Below are 19,169 nucleotides of genomic sequence, written 5' to 3'. Positions count from 1 at the left end.
GTCCCGCTCTGTAGCTCAGTGTCTAACCTGACAAACGGCTTGCAAGCACTTGCATTTTGAAACCTAAAGCTCGGGAAGCTTGGTGGCCTCTGCCTATGCATCTTGGCTGCTTTGTGCAAATGTGGCTCTGAGTGGAGCAAAGAGCTGGTGGCTGGAAGTTGCTCTGGTTTGCTGTAAGAGGCTGTGGTTTGCTTGCTGAGTTCAGAACGAGAACAGGCTTCCACTGAATGGCACTTGGATCCAAGCAGCCTTGTTCTCAAAATTCTGACACTGATTTTCCTGCTTGCTTTGCCAAGCAAGGGATAGTGTTTCCTAATGTCCTTTGTGCATGCACACGCTTGTTCCAGCATGGCACTTGCCCCATCCTGGTACTGGTTTGTGCCTGCAGTGAGGTAAGGGCAGGGGCTGATCATGAGTACAGGCTCCTACACCACCTGCTTTTGAGGGAGGCATTGCTGTTGTGTTGGCTCTGTGGGCTGGAGTGGGTCATACTGCTTCCCTCTGAATATATCTAGCCATCTTCTGTATGTTTTGATTTGCTATTGATGCTTGTATGGCTCACTTCTGAGAACGCTGTGGGAGAGCTGACCTTTTGCATGTGGACATTTACCATGAAGTCCTAAGTCCATGCTCCTAGTGCTGTTGTGCTAAAGCCACCTGGAGATGCCTCAGGCCCTTGGTCATATTCCTGAACTGCTGGTCTCTGCCCCTTAGGCCTGTGCCTACCTCTGCAAAAGATTACTCTACAGCACTGAGAGAATCTGCAGTTAAAACTCCATATTGTCATTCCTCCTTCCTCATTACTTTTTGTTTTTAAGGTGTTATTTTAAAAGCGTATCACTTCTCCCATGTACTGAACAATATGAAGTCAAATAGCAAAGAGCTCTAGGGAGGGGAAAGAAAGGAGAGGTTGAGGGTGGTGACTTTTAACTTGTCTTGGACACTCTTAACGTGGAACCTTCAGTTGGGGATCATTTAAAAAAAAATAAAGTCTTCCAGTTGTTGGAATCTGCCCATGCTAACAGCTGAATTGATGCAACTGGGCTTGAGGTGATCCTGGCTGGGAAGGGGAGGTGAGGAGTTACACTACGAAAGGAAGGAAGAAGGTGGGATGAAATTTATTGGCTCCGGTGATGATGGAAGAGTGATGCAGAAATGACACTTGATCCACCCAGGTATGACACTTGCTTTGATTTTTTTGATTAGCGTCCCAGACTTCCTGAGACCCACTGCAACTGCAAAGTTGCAAAATCAGGGTTGTCCGATGCAGGTGAAAAAAAAAAAAAAGAACCACCTGCTCTTCTTCCCCTGGGCATTTCAGCTTTAAACAGCCTTAGCAGTGGGCCTCTTGCTAGAACAAAAGCTGTAGGTGAGGAGGGACCCCTGCAGTCCAGCTGCCTGCTCAAAGCACAGCCATTTTCAAAGCATGGTCAGGTTGGCGATGGCCTTGAGCTGAGATGTGAACACGGGCAGGGAGGATGGGGTCCCATAGCTCCGAGCAGCTGTGCCAGAGCTGAACCCCCGCCCTGTGGCCCTGTGCTGAGGTGTAGCCGAGGCTCCTTCGCAGCCAGGTCCCAGCCAAGCCTTGCAGGGATGCTCCTTGGCTAAGCTTGCTGCTCAGGAGCAACGCCTCACCAGGACATCTCACACCAGCCCTGGAGCATTGCTTGCGTTTCAAGCCGTCATCCGCCAGCCTAGTTGTGATCTCCTGAAAGAGAACTGCTCTGAAGCCAAGCCTGGAGCAAGCACTGGCGAATGTTGAAGGAAAGCTTCACCCTTCTGTGACTGCTTTAACATCCTTGCCTGGGTAAGGGACTGAGGGAACTGGGGCAAATGAGGCTCCGAATACTTGGGGAAGGGAGCGGGTAACCAGAGCCAGGGTGGTGAAGGCAACATGAGATGGTTTATACTGGCCCCTAGATGCTGGGCAATATTTACAAGCTAAGGAATATGAAAGGAGCTTGTAGGCAGGTGGGGGTCAGTCTTTTCTCCCAGGTAACAAGCAATAGAACAAGAGAAAATGGCTTCAAGTTGCACCAGGGAAGGTTTAGATTGGATATCAGGAAAACCTTCCTCACAGGAAGGGTGGTCAGGCATCGGCGCAGGCTGCCCAGGGGGGTGGTGGAGTCACCATCCCTGGAAGTGTTCAAAAAATGTGTGGATGCAGTGCTCAGGGATGTGGTGTAGTGGTGGATGGACTTGGCAGTCCTGGCCCAATGGATGGATTTCATGACCTTTAAGGTCTTTTCCAACTTAAGTGATTCTATGATTCTAATTAGAGACATTCACAGCAGCTTCCCCTTAGCGTGATGGGCTCTTGCCACATGGCTGAGCTCATCCTCCTGACTTTTTTTCCACCCTCAGAGGGTGGGGTGTGTTTCTCATGGCAACAGCATCTTCTGTAACCTGAAGTGAGAAGACATTTCGTGAGGTGCCTGTGACTCACTCCTGACCAGCAAAGAGGCCTGAAATAGCAACAGCCCCATGAACGCAGAAGGGCTCCCAGAAGACAAACACCACAGGGGACAGGGACAGCAGAGGCATGTGCCTGACCCACCCATCTCCTTTGCTCCAGGTGGGGTCCTGAGGGGTAGAAGGGTCAGAGCAGTCAGGGCAGAGCCTGGGGCCAGCCAGGGGTGATGCCCACCAGGATTTGGGAGCCTCAGCAGATCCCTACAGAGCCGTTACCTCGCTTAGTGCAAGGCTCTTGCTGACATGGGGCTTTTGTCCCCAGCAAGCCTTCGGTTTTCACAAGACCCACCAATCAGCAAGAAGAAAGGCACTCATCCCTCCCGGGGACCTGCTCCCCCGCACCGTTCCTCAAGGGATAACGCGCTTTTCCACCAGACCTGAGAGCGGGCAGCCCTGAGCCCCTCCACCGCTCTGCCCTGACTCCATGGCCTGAAAACAGGAGGGGGGCGAAACACCCCTGCAACCCATCAGGCCTCTGAACCAGCCGGTTAGCCAGAACTCAAAGCAGATTAACCCCAATTAGGTGGAAATGTATAAACAAACATACTTAGTAAAGCCTTTTGTACAGGCCGCCCAAGAGCCTGGCTTTGAAGGCCCGGCCCGGGACCTCCCATGGGTCCCACTCGCGTCCCCGCTCACAGCTCCGCACCCTCAGCCCCAGGCAGCACCCACGCTTGGGACCCTCCGTGCCCTCCCGTAGCTGCCTGCGGCGGGCTGGCTCAGACCCTACCCATACCTGCTTCAGATATTGCTGTGTTCCTCCTCTCTCCTCCTCCTCTCCTCCCCTCTCCTCCTCTCACCTCCTGTCTCTCCTCCTCTCCTCTCCTTCTCCTCCTCTCCTCTCTCCTCCTGTCTCTCCTCCTCTCCTCCTCCTCCTCCTCCTCTCTCCCCTCTCCCCTCTCCTCCTCTCCTCCTCCTCCTCTCTCCCCTCTCCCCTCTCCTCCTCTCCTTCCTCCTCCTCTCCTCTGTCCTCCTCCTCTCTCCTCTCTTCTCCTCTCCCCTCCTCCTCTCCTCTGTCCTCCTCCTCTCTCCTCTCTTCTCCTCTCCCCTCCTCCTCTCCTCTGTCCTCCTCCTCTCTCCTCTCTTCTCCTCTCCCCTCCTCCTCCCCTCTCCTCCTCTCCCCTCTCCTCCTCTCCTCTGTCCTCCTCCTCTCTCCTCTCTTCTCCTCTCCCCTCCTCCTCCCCTCTCCTCCTCTCCCCTCTCTCCCCCCCCCTCTCCTCCTCTCCTCCAAGTATGGCAGAGGCTCTCTATCTACAGAAAGTTTTACTTCGCATAGGGAGGGATAGAAATCCCTGTCACCACACCCCCATGAGACCAGCCGTCTCCCTGCTGCTTTCCCCCAGCTCCCCAGACCAGTAACCTCTTCACTCGTGTGAGCTTCGAACCCCCTGGCCCTTCGGAAGGCTGGAAAGCAGATACGGCCAGTTTGCCCAGCTCCAGTAACAGCAGCAATGGGATCTCGCATCTCTGGGCTTCCTTTTGCTTTAGAAGGCCCCAAATTTCTTGCACGACACACGAAAAATTCCTTCTGCCTCCGGGAGGCTTGTGCTGCTGCCAGGCAAACAGCCAGTCCCAACAGCCCAGAGGGGAGACCTGATCGGGGTGGGGGGGGGGATACCGAAAGCCCTCTCCAGTGAAATGCCACTGGAACCTTCCAACTATAGCTGGAAAAAAAGCTGTGCTTCCTAAAGGGCATGGGGCACCAGCCCCTGTGCCTGGGACAGTTGGTGTCACCCTCCAGAGGCTTGCCCAGCTGGCACCACCATGGCCAGTGTGCTTGCCAAACTGGGATCCCTCATGTGCAAAGACAAACCACAAGGTGTGGGGATGGAAAACCATCAGCTGTGAGGAACGGGAGACCTCGCCGCAGGCTGGGCAGCTTGGCTTCTCCCCGTGCTGCTGCAGAGAGGAGGTTGAACTGCCAGCAGGAAAAATTCACAGCAGTTTTTTAAATGTTATAGGAAAGGAAAAAAAAAAAAAAAAAAAGATTCTTGACAGCACGTCACATGCATGGACTGGGACCCACAGCTGACTGGAATCGGGGCTAAAAATAGCCATCAGCGCTAATGGGCTCCGAGCAGCCTTCGGTGAATGAGTCCCAAGGTGAATTATGAAATCTAACGCACATTCTCTCCCTTACAAGTGTTGTTTCTATTCAGGGTTATTTACCTTGGTCTTTGTACCTGCCAGACACAGGATGCTGCTCTCAGGTTTCACAACCAAACAGATCAGGGCCCAAAGGGGAGATGGCCAAGAAGTCAGCAGAAGCGCCGTTACGGAGGATGCAGCTCCACACAGCTCCTCAGCAATGGCAACAGCCAGAGGAGCCTGTGGTTGTGGACCCTTGCCCGGACAAACTGACCCGGGTATGTTGTGATGGCACTTGGTGAACCTGGCTTTCAAATAACCTCCTGACAGCCTTCAGTCGAACAGCACCTACCTGTCCATCCACGCGTCTATTTGGCGTTATGTATTAGGTGGTGCGGATCTGATCGTTTACATCTAACCAGTGCCCGCCTGCATTATCCGTCCCTATAAATCAGGTCTGATTTATACATTTATATATTACTGAGGCTCAGTAACAGGGCTGTGTTTCTGTCAAATGAACCAGAGCATCACACGGCACTCGTGATGGCTTCATCCGATGTGTGGGAGGATGGGCAGCACCTGAACCAGAAAAAAAAAAAACACCAGAGCAGCACAGGCAGGAAGCCTGGCTGTGCAAGAATTATTGTCTCCAAAATTCACAGAAGATTTTGAACCAACAAGTTTATACTCATCTGCCCTGCGGATGGCATGGCTGGGGTGTGTTTGATCTCATGTCAGGAGCCCTGCAGCCAGGTTTAGCTACAACAAGAGCCTCCCCGCGGCTCGGCGCTCCCCGGCAATTGGATTTTCTCTTCCCCAGTTAGACTGTTTTCCCCTGCTGTTTTCAGCTGTAACTCAAACTAATCATCCAGGCACTTTTTTCCCTTTGTCGTCCCCCCCTTTTTTTTTTCCCCCTTTAAAAAATACTTTCTAAAAGCAAATTAGTGCAGCAGCCAGGCTGAACCGTGGCTGTCCCCAGCCTCCTCTTTCTCACACGTGCTTGCCCGCACACTCCTACTTCTCTGCTCTCCCATTTTTTTTATGATGCAATTCGCCCCCCGAGAGATTAAAATAGAAATGGAGAGAGTTTTTCCTTGGAGAGAAGAAAATTTCAAAGTGACCTTCTTTCTGCTCCTCCCAAGCAACTGATACCACTTGCAGCTTCGAGCAAAGTCTCATTACTGTAGAGCAGGGGTCAGGAGCGGCTCAGCTGCACTGCTGGAATCCAGCGCGAGCTGCTGGGAACAGTGTGGTCACCTGGAAATATGAAGGTATGATAGGCAAGAGAATTTAGTACTGGGATAAGCACGCTCAGGATCTGCTGGGGAAGAGCTATTTTGGTCACAGACAGAGCAGTCGAGGCAGGATACTCACTACCTCCTCTTGAAGCAGTCAGATAGCTACAGCTTGTCTGAGCCTTCCTCTTTTTTTGTTCTAAATTTCAAGTGTGGTATTTTAATCAGCCACCCAAGTTCATCAGCATCTTTAAACCACCATGTGTCATTACCGGCACCAAGGAACTTGCACTGGTGTCAGCAGGGTCCCTTTTCATGCCCTCGTGACGTAGCTGGTTTCATTTTAGCAATGAATTTGTACAAAATCCCCGAATTGCTACCAAATTTGGAAGAGGCACCGTGCACCTCTTCCTCATCTCTGTGCCTCATCCTCAAGCTACCCCCCGGCATGGAGCCCTCCGTGCACACTGTTGCATGCAGGCGGCTGCTGGATCCTCAGCCAACACACAGGAACCCACCTCCCCACAACACACCTGTGGCATCAAACAACCACGCTGTAAGAGGACCTTTCCACCCGTGTTATCTTTGAGGACTGCCCCATCTTCACCCACACCAGTGGAATGAGAACACCTGAACACTCAGGCAAGGTCTAGTTGTTTAGCTATGTGACCACAGATGTCTTACAGCTACATAAAGGCTTTTGCCTGACCACCTTTGGGGCTGGAACAGCCTCGTGCTGCTCTCTAGGGAGAGCACAGCAATGCTGTTGCTCCCAGGGTACCGGTGGGGTTTGGCCACCAGCAGCTCAGCATCCCAGCCATGTCCCAAAGGAGAGCGGAGAGCTGACCCAGGTACCCCCCAGCAGCAGCCTGGGAGGGGTGCAGCAGCCCCCAGGGACAGGGCTTGCACCTTCTGCTCAGAAACACAGCAAGAGGCAGGTATTTTGCCCGAGGTTTCACAGAAATCAACCAAATTGCCAACAGCCCTGGGGAAGCAGATTAGGATGGACTTGGTAGGGCTATAAGCACGTGGTGGCTCCCAAGGGATGGGGCAAAGCAAAGACTCCCAAGCCAGGTTTGAGAAAGGCACCCGGAGTCAAGCTTGAAGAAGGAAGGAGTACAGAAAAGCCTTTTCTTTCGCAGCTTCACTCATCTCAAGCCCCGAGCAGGAAAAGGGAGGGCAGCCCTATTGCAGTTTGGGCCCAGATCAGTTTTCCTCACATGGGGCACCAATTGTCACAAGACAAACAAACTAACAGGGAGCAAACAGGCTTTATCGTTGGTCAGACTCTACCGTCCATCATTTCTCCATCCTCCAGAGACAAGGTGAGGCCAGACTACTCTGCTGTCTTACCTCTGCTTCATCCAGGCTTTCTACTTCTTCAGGCTTCTCCCCACCCTACTCCTCAGAGCTATTTAACCACATTGCTGTCAGATCACAGCTGCACATCATCAGTGTCACTCAACCCACTGCCTTCCAAGCAAGGCCACAGCTGCACATTATCAATGTCATTCAACCCACCGCCTTCATTCTCCTACAAGCCCTTCTCTGGATGTTGGGCTTCTCTGTGATCCAAGCCAGCAAGTCCTGTCCCACCTTGCCGAGAGACCGAAGCGTCCTCAGATGCCATGTGTTGTGTCACTGTTGGACAAACAGCTTTTCACACACCTGTGGGATGAGTTTCTGCACCCACCAAGTGCGGTGTTGGCACAACCCTCCGGTCCCGCGGCGGTGAGGCGGGGGTCGCACGCTCCCGGGAGGGCACAGTCAGAGGGGTGGGTTTGGTGGGAGGGGATGTAGCATAAGCAGGAGAAGAAAAGCCCTTGAGCCCCATAGCAGCTGTGTAAGGGAGGGCATGATGTGTCCTACCTCGGCCCACTGGCCCCCTTGAAGCTGTTCCTCTGCCTGGTGCCTGTCAGAGCTGGTGGGACATCTCCAGTGCGCCCTGAACAGCTGAGGTGTAGGCTGGGGCTGTTCAGCACCCCACAGCATGTATCCCCTTTCTCACCAAGAATAAGGGGATTTTTGCTTTCCTTCATTATAAATCATTTGGGAGCAGAGAGAATTTGCTAGAAATGGCAACTTTGCTGCCGCGCTGGGGAAAAACTGTGTCACCCTTGGCCCAGGAGTGCAGAGCGAGCCAAAACAGAGGTATTCCTCTGTACTCACATCACTGCCGGTTCCCTGGGCTTCCCATCCCCAGCCAAGGCTGTGTGTCAGGGAACACAGAACAGGGGGTGAGAGGTAGAGGAGACGGGGTTCTTAGGAGAAGATCAAATCTCAGCACATCATATTTGTGCTCATTAGGAGGCAGTAAAGAAGCCAGGCAGGCAGGACAATCAGAGATAAGGGCGAGCAACAGGCTGTTCCCAGCCCAAAGTCCTGCCTGCTGGTAAAAGTGGGGGTGCAGCCCAATGCATTCTTGACATTTTGTTCTCCCAACTGATGCCAGCTCAGTGCTTATCAGATATCTCCACGGCCAATGATTTTTCACAGTGGATAACATCGCTGAACTGCATAGGAAAAAAATCATAAACCTCTGTCCTAGACAGCTAAGCAGAATGTTCCCTTCCTGGCCTTCATATGGGGGTATTTGTGGCTTTAATTTTCCACTCTTCTTCAGTCAACCTCTTTCCTGCCCTGCACATTTATGGCTCTGACTCATCCTGAGTTGCGTGAAGGTGAGGAACCTCAGACCAGACCATCCCTTCGCTCTCCTGGTCCAGTCTGACCTCCCCTTCCACAAACAACCCAGACTCACCCGTCCCTTTCTTTAAGATCGAGCACACTCTGATCACTCCCTGCCGGTCAAGCCAACCTTGAATTGCGGGGCCAGCATGGCCAGCATGGCCAGCACGCAGGCACGGGGCTGGGGCTCCTCAGAGGGCACGGCCTCACTCCAGACCCCCTGACTCCCTGCAGCAGGAGGATGCCCCCGTCCACCCCCCACACACACACGCTGAGAAAAGCCATCTCCATGCTCAAGGATGCTCCCAGCTTTATAGTTTCCACGAGGACGCTGTGTCCACAGTTTTGGCAGTGCCGGCCAAGGTGGAGGTGTGCCAGCTGCCCACCACCATTTCAGACCTGAAGTGGGGATCGCCTTGCAGCCAACGGAGCTGCCTCTGACAGGAATCTGACCTTGAGCCGTCCTGACCTCCCAGCAGAAGCAGCATCTGAAGTTCCCTCCTGAGCAGATTTTGGCTGAATCTCAAAGATGCTTTTGCTGCTGTTCTTCCTTTATGCTGAACTACGTGAAACTGGGCTCGATGTCACCGTGCCGTGCAAGAGAGACACCCTCCTTGTTCTGCTCTGTGTCCAACTCTCTGCTAAAGCAATATTTGGGGAGCTCAGTTACGTGTGCCAAAGCCAGGGGAGCTGGGGATGCAGTCCAACTGCTTCCCTTTAAATTCTGTGCTCCAGGATAGGAAAGCTTTCCAGTAAGTTATCACACCCCTGTGGTAAAGGTGACAAAAGCACACCCTCGCTGAGGTTAATGTGATGGTACTGTTAACTCAAGCAAGGTGCTGCTCTGCCCTCTGCCCGTGTGTGAATCTTTTCCAGGGCTCCATGGGATGGTTCCTCACAGATTAGGGAACAAGGAGCATGTTAACTTTGGCCAGGCAGCACTGGCTTCAACCTACGCTGGGCTGCTCTGCCCTTGGCCACGCACCCTGGGGCTCCCCGTGTGCAGCAGCATCACCCTGAGGTACAGAGTGTGTCCCTCTTGGGGTGTCGGTAGTCCTGGGGCTGCCATTTCAGATCAAAATGGGAGAACAACAGCAGTTTGTCAGTGAGGGCATCACTATAAACAGCCTGAACTCGGCGAGCAGTGCCCAGGAGCTGCTGCAGTTCAGACTTGCGGGGTTCCTCCAGGGCCATGAGCAATTGCCATCAGGAGCAGACCTTTTCCTCGGCTGAGTGTTTCACGGTCCCTGTGCGGCTCAGGAATCTGGTTCTGCTGTAGCACTTTCCTGCTCCCTGACTTCAGGTCCTGGAGGGGTGTTTGATATTGCATCTTCCTCGTCTCTGTACTGCTTCAAATTCCAAGACCAAACCCAGGTCTTGGGCAGCAGGGTCTTTCTTTTTAAGTTTCTGTTGAAAGTGATGTCAGCAGGCAGAAACATGCTCTTCATTAAGTGCTCTATTGTAACACACATATATATATATATATATACATTAAAAATAACATATCTAATATGTATACTGTAGGTACATTGCCTGTGAGTGCGTGTATATATCCATCCATACACAAACATACACATGTACACACAGACATACCTCTGTGTCTCTAATCTGTGTCTATATTTACACGTGTGATGCTATACTCACACATTACTAGTTGTTCTGCAGCACTTTGAAATGGAAATGTGAAACTGTGATAGCAGGGTATCCAGGGGATGAACTCCGTGGCACATTTCTAAGCCAGTTTAGGGCCTTCTTTGGGTCTCTTTCAAAACAAGCAGGATTGTTTTCTTCTATTTTGTCCATTCCTCCATTGCATTGACAATGATAGGCGTCAGCAGCCACCAGTCTGAACCTTTTCTGCGCAGACTGCTCTAGCACAGACCCACTGAACTGTAGCCAGTCTCATGCATTATCATCTTACAGCATCAGGTATCAGCTGCATCCAGCCACGTTCATATTTTCATGGCTTGCATGGCTATATGCAAGGGCCCGCGGGTCTGTGTGCACTCATCCCTGACCCACACACCTTGCTCTGCAGGTCCTAACTCCCTTTCTTGCAGTGCCGTGCATTCCCAGCTCCACAAACAGAGTCAGGACCCTACTCACCCAGCCGCAGCCATGCTTGTGGAGGGGATGAGCTGTGTTGCTTGGCACAGCCAGGGTTAGTTCTGGCTTTCCAGCAGTCTTTGTTTCGGTTCCAGCCACAGGCTGGTCTCCTCCAAGGGAGTTGGCTATGCTCCTCTTTTCCTTTCTCCTCCCCTAAAACTACCAAACCCATCAAGCACATCAGAGCCAGACAGTGTAAGAACTAGGACTATTTCTTGAGGCCTTTCTATGTCCTTGCATGTTGTGCAGGCACAGAGTGAAAGAGTCTTTGACCTTCCTCTGCTGCTTCCCACGGCCCCAGAGCTCTGGTGGAGCTCCAAGTGCTCCATCCTTCTGCTCTGCTGTTTTCTCTGTATGTCTGGCACTGTGTGATCATCAGAGATTACTCAATAATTCAGGTATTAATTTGCAGGACAGGGGTCTGCCTATGGTCAGTAAGGAGGCGCCTTTCTGTGTATTACGTGCAAACTCTGCCCCTTCACTGTCCCAAAATATGCTTCCCAGCACCTATAACTGATGGAAACCATTCAGCACAAAAGCCTGGAAGCCACTGGATTGCCAGTTCCCAGTTCCTTGCAACAGCAGGACTAGATCTGCCAGGTGAAATCCTGGGGGAGCAAATTACATCCCCACAATTTTTCTCTTCCTGACCAGAACGAAGGGGTTTTTTTTCCTACAAGATCTGAACACCAGTTTACCCTTGAATACACGAACAAGATGCACCAGGGAGATCCTTGAGAGGTTTCCCAGCCCAACCTGAACACATACCAGCTGCTCTTTCTATCTTTGGCCAGTCTCGAGCACTTTACATAGTCAGAACTGCCCTGATTTTGCAGCAATATGTAGCAACAGGGAGCAGTGAAGCAAGGGGCTTGCAGACAGAGATGAAGTCTAGCCAGCCTGCATGCCTTCCTCCTGACCACGCCGACGGTGAGCGCATCTGTGATGGAGAAGGAAACTTCAGAGAGTGCTCTTTGCACCTGGATCCCAGCTCAAGAGAAGAGGGAAGCTGTAGCTCAGCAGCTTCTGGGCACCAAGTGTGCACTGCTCCAGGTGCTCCAAGGTGCAAGGACAGTGGCAGCCAGATGACCCTGCGAGCTGTCCCCTCCCCCCCTCACCCCACCGGCTGCGTGGGGCCCTGCGAGTGCCTCGTGGGAGCCACACGGTCCGGACTGCCCTTCTCAGCAGATGGGGAAGGCACCCTGCCACCGAGGGCGGATGGGTGGTGAGGGCAGGGACAGCCCACCTGGCGGGCCCTTGTCCCAGGGGTTATCGAACGACACATCAGGGTGTCGGGCAGCAGCCAAGCTACGTCGCTGGAGACCCCTTCAACGCCCGGGCACCAACATCACAGCCTTGCCTGTGTTCCCTGCCCAGGGACCAGCCCCCAGCAGGGACCAGCTGTGGCCTCTCTCCCAGCCCAGAGGAGACTTACTGGGAGATCCTGGTCAAGTGTCCACCCAAGACCCCGGCAAAGGCAGCCTGAAAGCGCAAGGTGCGCTGGCCCGCTCGTTCGGGCAGACACGCCGCTGCTGGCGCACACCGATGCTGATTCCAGTGGTTAACACTGTTTGCTTCTCCGAGGGCTGTGCTGGCAAGAACATTTTATTCCCCAGCAATAAAAGTGCACAGCTGCTTCCTCCAAAATAGGAGGTAAATGGAAGTGAGAGGAGTGGAAGTGCGTGTGCGTTTGTGGTGCTTGTGCGACGGAGAAAGGAGAGGAAATGAGTCCTGGTGCAAAATAGAGGAAGTGGGAGAAAAACAACACAAAGCAAACGCTGCGTCCATTGAACGGGACTTGAATTGGTATCTTGGCTGCTGTTTGACCAACTTATGGTATCACTAAATCCCATTCTCCTCGCAGGGAAAGAAACCCTGCAACTGTGCATTGTCAGTGTGACGGAAGAAACAGCGGCAGCTGATGCTGGTTGGGTCAGTATTACTCTTGGCCTCACAGACCGGCCTTTGTTCCCAGAGCGGTGACAAAGGGCTCCCTTTCTTTCCTTTACCTCCCTCGAGTTGTCCGCCGGCGTGTTGGAACAGCACATGTTTGAAGACTATATATCGGCTATGGGTGGCATGCCTTGGCCAGCTCCCGTGCGGACCTCTGCCACCCCTGCCCCGTGGGAGGTGCTCCTCTTGTGCACCAGCACCCTCCGCTATAGGCAAAGGCTCATCTCCTTATCGCCCGAGGGAGCTGCATCCTCCCGGGAGCCCACTGGTACTAAGCACAACCACAGGCAGATCACAGGCCCTGAGCTGACAGGTCCACAGGGTACTGGGAGCGTGCACGGTGCTCCTGTCGCTTTCTGGTTCACCTCTCTGGTTACCCTCAGCGCCTCCTAAACTTGTCACTTGGACTCTCCGCTCGCTCGTCCTGGCAGGTGAGTGCAGGGGAAGGGGAGGTGGTGCTGGTGAGTCTCAGCGTTCATCAGGGTGACCTCTTTCTCCTCTTGGGTGGAAGAAAAGACTTCAGAAGGTTTTGCCAGTGCCTGAGAAGGGGTAAGTCACCGCTGCTGGTGTAATCCCAGCCTGTGGTGAGTGCTTTTCCCAAAAAGCCTCTGAACCAGTGATCTTTGGCAGGCTGCTGTGCCTGGCATCTAGCAGAGGGAGAGAGCCTGCACGGCACATTGTGGTGGGTGGCAGAGCTCTTCCAGACAAGGGGCTCAGCTGGAAGACACATTTCCCACCTTCAGCCGTCCTCTGACCTGCAGCGCAGCTCGCTGCCAGGCAGTGAAGGTCTCCCCTCCGGGCACCTGCAGGCTGTAAGTGGAGAACATGCACAGTGGGGCAATATCCGAAGACCTGAGGGCACACCTGCAAGGCCATTTGATGTGATCCCAGTATTCCCAGCCTGCACACTCTGCACGGCTCTAGTCCAAGCTGTCAGAGTGGCAGGATTATTCCAGCCACATTTCTAGTGGTCTTTAACTTGGCAGCATAAGGATTTCACCTTCATTAGCTTTCTCTTGTTCTTGGTGCAGAGGGATGAACCTGCACAGCGACGTACGGAGACACAAAATAGGGCCCGTGCCCTGATGCACACAGGTCCTAGCATACAAGAAGACAAATTTGGAGGCACATCCACAGAGAGTCACTTGCAAAACAAGGATCTTGCATGGACAAGCAGAAGAGTGTACAGAGGTAAGGGCAGACAGACAGGTATCTCCTAGTGCTCTACAAGAGATCCCAAGTGTCATTGTCCCCCAGGGGAATCTGACCAAAGCAGCACAGTACATTAGATTTGAAGTTGATGTTTCAGCATCTCCCTTTCAGAAAACAGGGAAATCATTTTTTAACCTCTGAAAGCAGCAAACACCAATGTATGGAGGAGCCGACACAGGTGCCACAGCCTCCACTATAGTTCTGATGTGTGACAAGACCTCGGCAGGAACATCACATGCTGGCCACCACGCCTGCGCACGGGTCACACCACTGGGAGATGTCTGCTGTCAAGTGGTCCCAAATCTGTCTTTGGAAGTTGTGTCTCCAGGTCACACCTGCACAGGGTAAGGCAGCTACAAGGAGCGGCCTTCCTTGAACAGAGGAAGAAAGTTTCTGAACAGAACTTCAACAGGTGGAGCTGACCACATCAGCCAAAACAAGGGGCTTGTGACTGATCTTTTCCTCCTCTTCTTACGCTCCCTGGGAGCCGACGTTTCCCCTGTGGGCTGTGCCTGGTGCCAGGCGACACGGCTGACATGCAGCCTGGCGGGCACTGATGCACACATGTGAGGGTACACCTGCCTCTGTCCCGAGGCCTCCACGGGCAGCCCAGGGACACAGGTCTGCTCTCCTCTGGGGTCTGGGGCCCAGCTCTTTGGTTTTTTAAAGTAGGGACGGGCCAGGTGACTCCACATATTTGTAGGGTAAGTTCAAAAGAAAAAAAAAAGGGGAAGATAAAAGACGCTTTGTGGTGCAAGACATCTTGCTTGACCCATGTCTTTATCACCCTTACTGCGTGGGCTCCTGTCCAGAGCCCCACGAGAAGCTGTGGCAACGTGCCCACGTGTATCAGAGAGCGCACAACGGTCAAGGCCATGCCAAATATGTGCATTTTGGGGAGGACAGCAAAGAAGTTTCTTCTTTATGCTAATAGCAGCCCCCCATGCCTCCAGATCCCAGAAGCAATGGGACCAGGGACTGTACTTGCTAGCTCATGTGAAGCTGGGCAAAACCACGTGCCCTCGAGCCTATGACACTTGTGGGGATTGACCTTCCACAGTAGGAATTACGAGTTACCTACAGCATGGCCTAGCTAATGTTTCCCATGACGGAGCTTACCTGAAATTGGTAAAAGGGCAGAGTTTGCCTCCAGAGCTGGTTTTTAGGGCACACATCTGAAAACGGTTTACAAGTGGCTAGAAGGAAGCCTCTGTTATTGTGCTTAAAGTGACCTCTTTGTATCTAGCCTCTATTTTAAGTAGGTGATGCATATATGTTCTCATGCCAGTGCTCTTCAGTCTTTTAGCTGAAATAGCAGTTCTCTTTCCCTGGGATTTACCCATCTGATGTATTAATAGGCGGCAATCATATGCCCTCTTAACATTCCTTCTGCTAGGCTAAAAAAAGCAAAGACCATGCAGATTCCTACCATCATCTCTTGTCTTTCCCCGCAGATCATTCTAGTGCCATTCTTTGTACTTGTTACATTTTTTTTCTCTCTTTTTTTTCCGGCTCTTCTGGAAGGTACTTTTCTCCTCCTCAGTACTGGCAGTGCCTCCTTGTTTTGTCTCTTCAGCTAACGTTTACATTTTTTCTCCAAGGTCATCAGGGAGGATATAAAATTAGCTGGTGCCAAAACCAGTCCCTAAGGAATTTCATTAGCAATTGCCTACTACTTTACGTTTCAGGGTCTCTTCATTAAGCGATGTTGAGCGATGCGATACCCACTTTTCCGTTCAAGTGCGAATCCCTGCACCCCCTGCTTTCACAACTTCCCAACCACCTTCTGTGAAACCTAGATGATGCATTTCATATACCACATGACTGATGTTTAAAAAAATCATCTGTTCTCCCCTCCAAGCACAAAAATAATCGAAAATTCTCTACCTTTCATAGAGCCATGTTGAATTCTGTCCCATTGTCTATGCACTTCAATATCTTTAATTATTTCTATTTTGTTCTAGGATAAAAAGAAAAGTTGTTCTAAGCCCTTGGGTCTGTAAGTAACCACATCCCTTTTTTGTTCCTTAACTAAATTTAGGTAAAATCGTTGATACTATGCCACTGTGTGGTCCCCAGCCAACCTTCAGTCGACCAGGCTGATTGAACACCAATGCCATTGGATTTACTACTTGATGTGTCTCCAGGAACCTTCTCATCTGAATAAACCTTGTGAGTTTTGCCTTGACCTCTGATGGGATTGTTTCTATGTCCAGACACTTTCAGCTATCAGCTTGTAATCCCCTTCTTCCACGCCATCTTGCCCACAAAATGAGGCAAAACTTTCGGTTTTGGAGGCACACCTTGATCTTAGCCGCACTGCACAGAGGTCTGATCTCTTGCCTTGTTCTTTTTACCTTTACAAAGAACTTCTTTCAGCAGCTCGGCCAGGTCTATCTCACCTTGATTTCCGCCGACTGACGTGTCTTTTACCCTAAACTTTGTGACCTCTGCTACATAGATTTCTGTGCTAACCACTCCCATCTTTCACTGGGGAAATTTTTTCACTGGAACACCACATTTTCTGTATGCTCTCCCTCCACTTTCTTGTTCAGGAAAGCAAATTAGCTTTTGCCATGCTGAGTCTGAATGTCTTCCACATACAAGTACTTGAGACTTTTCACTCAAATTGCTTTATCACTTCAGTCCCATAGCTTCTCTGATAATTCCTGTTTTGAGGCTGAAAAATATTAGTTGTGGCCCCATGATATTTACTCTTCCAATTAATTTAAACAGAATCAGCCTATGCACAGCCAAGGTTAAAAGTTATCTTCTGCCACATTGTTCTGTAATGTCTCACTGGTTACCAAGACCAGGTCAAACACAACAGCAGCTCTGATTAGTTTGCTGCCTCTTTAGGGAAGAAATATGTCCTGGCATACGGAGTTTCATACCCTAGTTCTGCATATTGCCCATGAGCTCCTTGTCTTAGCGTTCAGACACTTCCATTGTTTCTCCCAGTTTCCCATATGTGCTGGCTATATAATCTTGGATGGAGTATCAGTTTCCTGCTCAAATGAGTATTACACTTCTGCTCTCATGTATGTCCCTTTTGTCATCGGTGTATCTAAGTATCTGTGCTCTTCCTTCAACTACACATCAAAAGCCAGCATGGAAACCACACAAGTCCCAACCAAAAAGCCCTCACAAAATCCCAAGTCCTCCTCCCCGTGTCCCAGTCTAAAGCCTGGCCTGGCCATCTCACTCCCAGAGGCTGTGTTCCTCCACGTGACACCCAAGCTGCCATGGGGAGCCCTCTTTCTGCGGGTGCCTTCAAACAGACAACACATTGCTGGCAGCGGTTCCCAAGGTGTCTGTAACGGCTGGGCCATGGATTTGTCCTTCTTCTCTTAGGATGTGTTTCACTGAGGTATGTAAAGTGCCTTGAGTATTATCTGCCATCATCCTTCTGTTCAGCGGGAACCTAGCTCCCTCATTTGTCCCAGCACGAAGGGAATCACTGGATTATCCTCTCTCCTTTTGGGCTCCTTCTCAGTTCTAGCTCCCCTTTGTAACAGCAGGGTGATGATTTGTCTTACAGCATCCTCACTCACACAGACCTGTATTTCCCGTGCTCCTGGGGGTCTCCAGCTTCATTTTGTCACCCCCCTCCCCCTTGCCCTCTGCACCTTCTCCTGCAGCCTCTCCTCCTTTGCAGGTCCCTGGACTCACGGTTCCCTGGCCTCTGACCTCGAGCCATCCCCATCTCCTTTTTGCATTCTCTGCTGCATTTAGTTTTTCCTTTCTCATTGTTGCTTTTCCTCCCTGCTCCCAGTCCACAAGCTTTTTATTGAACGCCAAAAGATGCAGTAGCAGAGAAGAACTTGCTAATGTGCTCTGGTCTGATGTTTGCTCAGACGGCACAGTAGGGATGGCCCGAGCTCATCCCTCTCCATAGGGGAAACCTGGACTCCAGTAAAGCGCTGTGAGATTTCAGCAGCCCAGAAGCTGTAATCCTAATTCAGCTCTACCCAGAGGTGGCCTGCTGACTTAAAGCAGCAAGGGCGGGCTGCAGCAGCACAGGGCCAGAACATACAACAGCCTTTACCTCAAGAGAGCAATTCCAGTCACAAGTTTGAGTCGAGAATCTCATTTCCCTGGGAAGTAGGTGGCTACTAGTGCTGGCATCGTATCTCACGGTGACAGACAGGGGTTAAGTAACCCGCTTGTTATTGACAGAAGACAGCTATAGACACCGCTGCCTGCCCCTCGGCACTGGGTGAGAGCTGCCAGGAGGCTGGGGGACTCGGGTGATGCGCCTCTGTTGTAGGTACCTGCGCCTGACTGTGGTGCCTAGAAACCCTGGTCCTAGAAAATGAACTGAAGTGGAGGCAGAAACAATGGCCACATCCTCAGCGCCCCAGGCCAAGTGTCACACCTCCCACTCCCCTCTGCTAGCACTGGAACCACAGTCCTTCCCACAGCTCTGCTGCACCTTTCGCTTGGGTACCGCACCGCTCCGCACAGCCCGGCGGGCAGCACTGCTCAGTGGGACACCTCTGTTTCCTCCATTAAGTTTCCATCCCAGATAGGGTTGTGACGTCCAGGGCGAGTGACACGATCCTGCCATTTGCTGGGCTGAGAAGCAGGCTGCCAAGGCACAGCAAAGGATGGCGGCAGTGTCACGGGACCACCTCCCCTTGCCTCCTGTTGGCCTTGCTCAAGGTCATGCTGCGTAGCAGCAACAGGAATAGAGCTCACGAATGCCACCTCCTTATCCCACTTGTCCCAGGGCCAGGCCCTGCTGAGAAAAAGCAATATCCATCCAAATGCGGCAGCAGTGCCCGGTTGTTGTTGTGAAGCTCAAGAGCAGGTTAACACTGGTGCTGAAACCCCTGCCGCGCACACAATAGGCAGCGAGAGGTGCCAGCTCTGGAGGCTGGGGACCTGGGGACACGCCGTGCTGGAAGTGCTGGGGCCCCATCCAGCTGCACCAGCCCTCCCGCGCCCGTGGGACTGCGAGTTCCTCCCGGGGAAAGCAGCAACACCCAGCTGACTGCGCTCCAGCCCCAGCAGGAAAGCGCCGATTTACGGACAATGCCCAGACGGGGTCATTAAGCTGCCTGTTCAGAAATGCACCGGCCAACGCGTGAGCACACCTGCACTCCAAGCAGTGTTTTGTGTTTCTTTTTTGCAGAGGTCTGCATGTCGGGGATGCTCTCCCCTAGAGAGACAAGGGGCTAGCAGGGTATTTCCCCCCCCTCCCGCCCTCCACCTGCCAGGCAGCTTTAGCTCTGCCCCAGAGGCATCCTGGAGGGAGGTGACCGGGCGTTGTTTACCCTCAGACAACCATCAAATCTGTTAGCATGGACCCTCAAGACCTTGAAGGATTTGGGCACCCAACCACCAGGGAGTAAAATGTGCTGCTTCGACTCCAGTGGAAAAGGTCATGCATCACAGGCTACTGCCAGCTAA

Source organism: Falco punctatus, assembly GCF_963210335.1.
Source record: "Falco punctatus genome assembly, chromosome: 6".
Classification (NCBI taxonomy): domain Eukaryota; kingdom Metazoa; phylum Chordata; class Aves; order Falconiformes; family Falconidae; genus Falco; species Falco punctatus.
Note: the sequence above shows the minus strand (reverse complement) of the source record.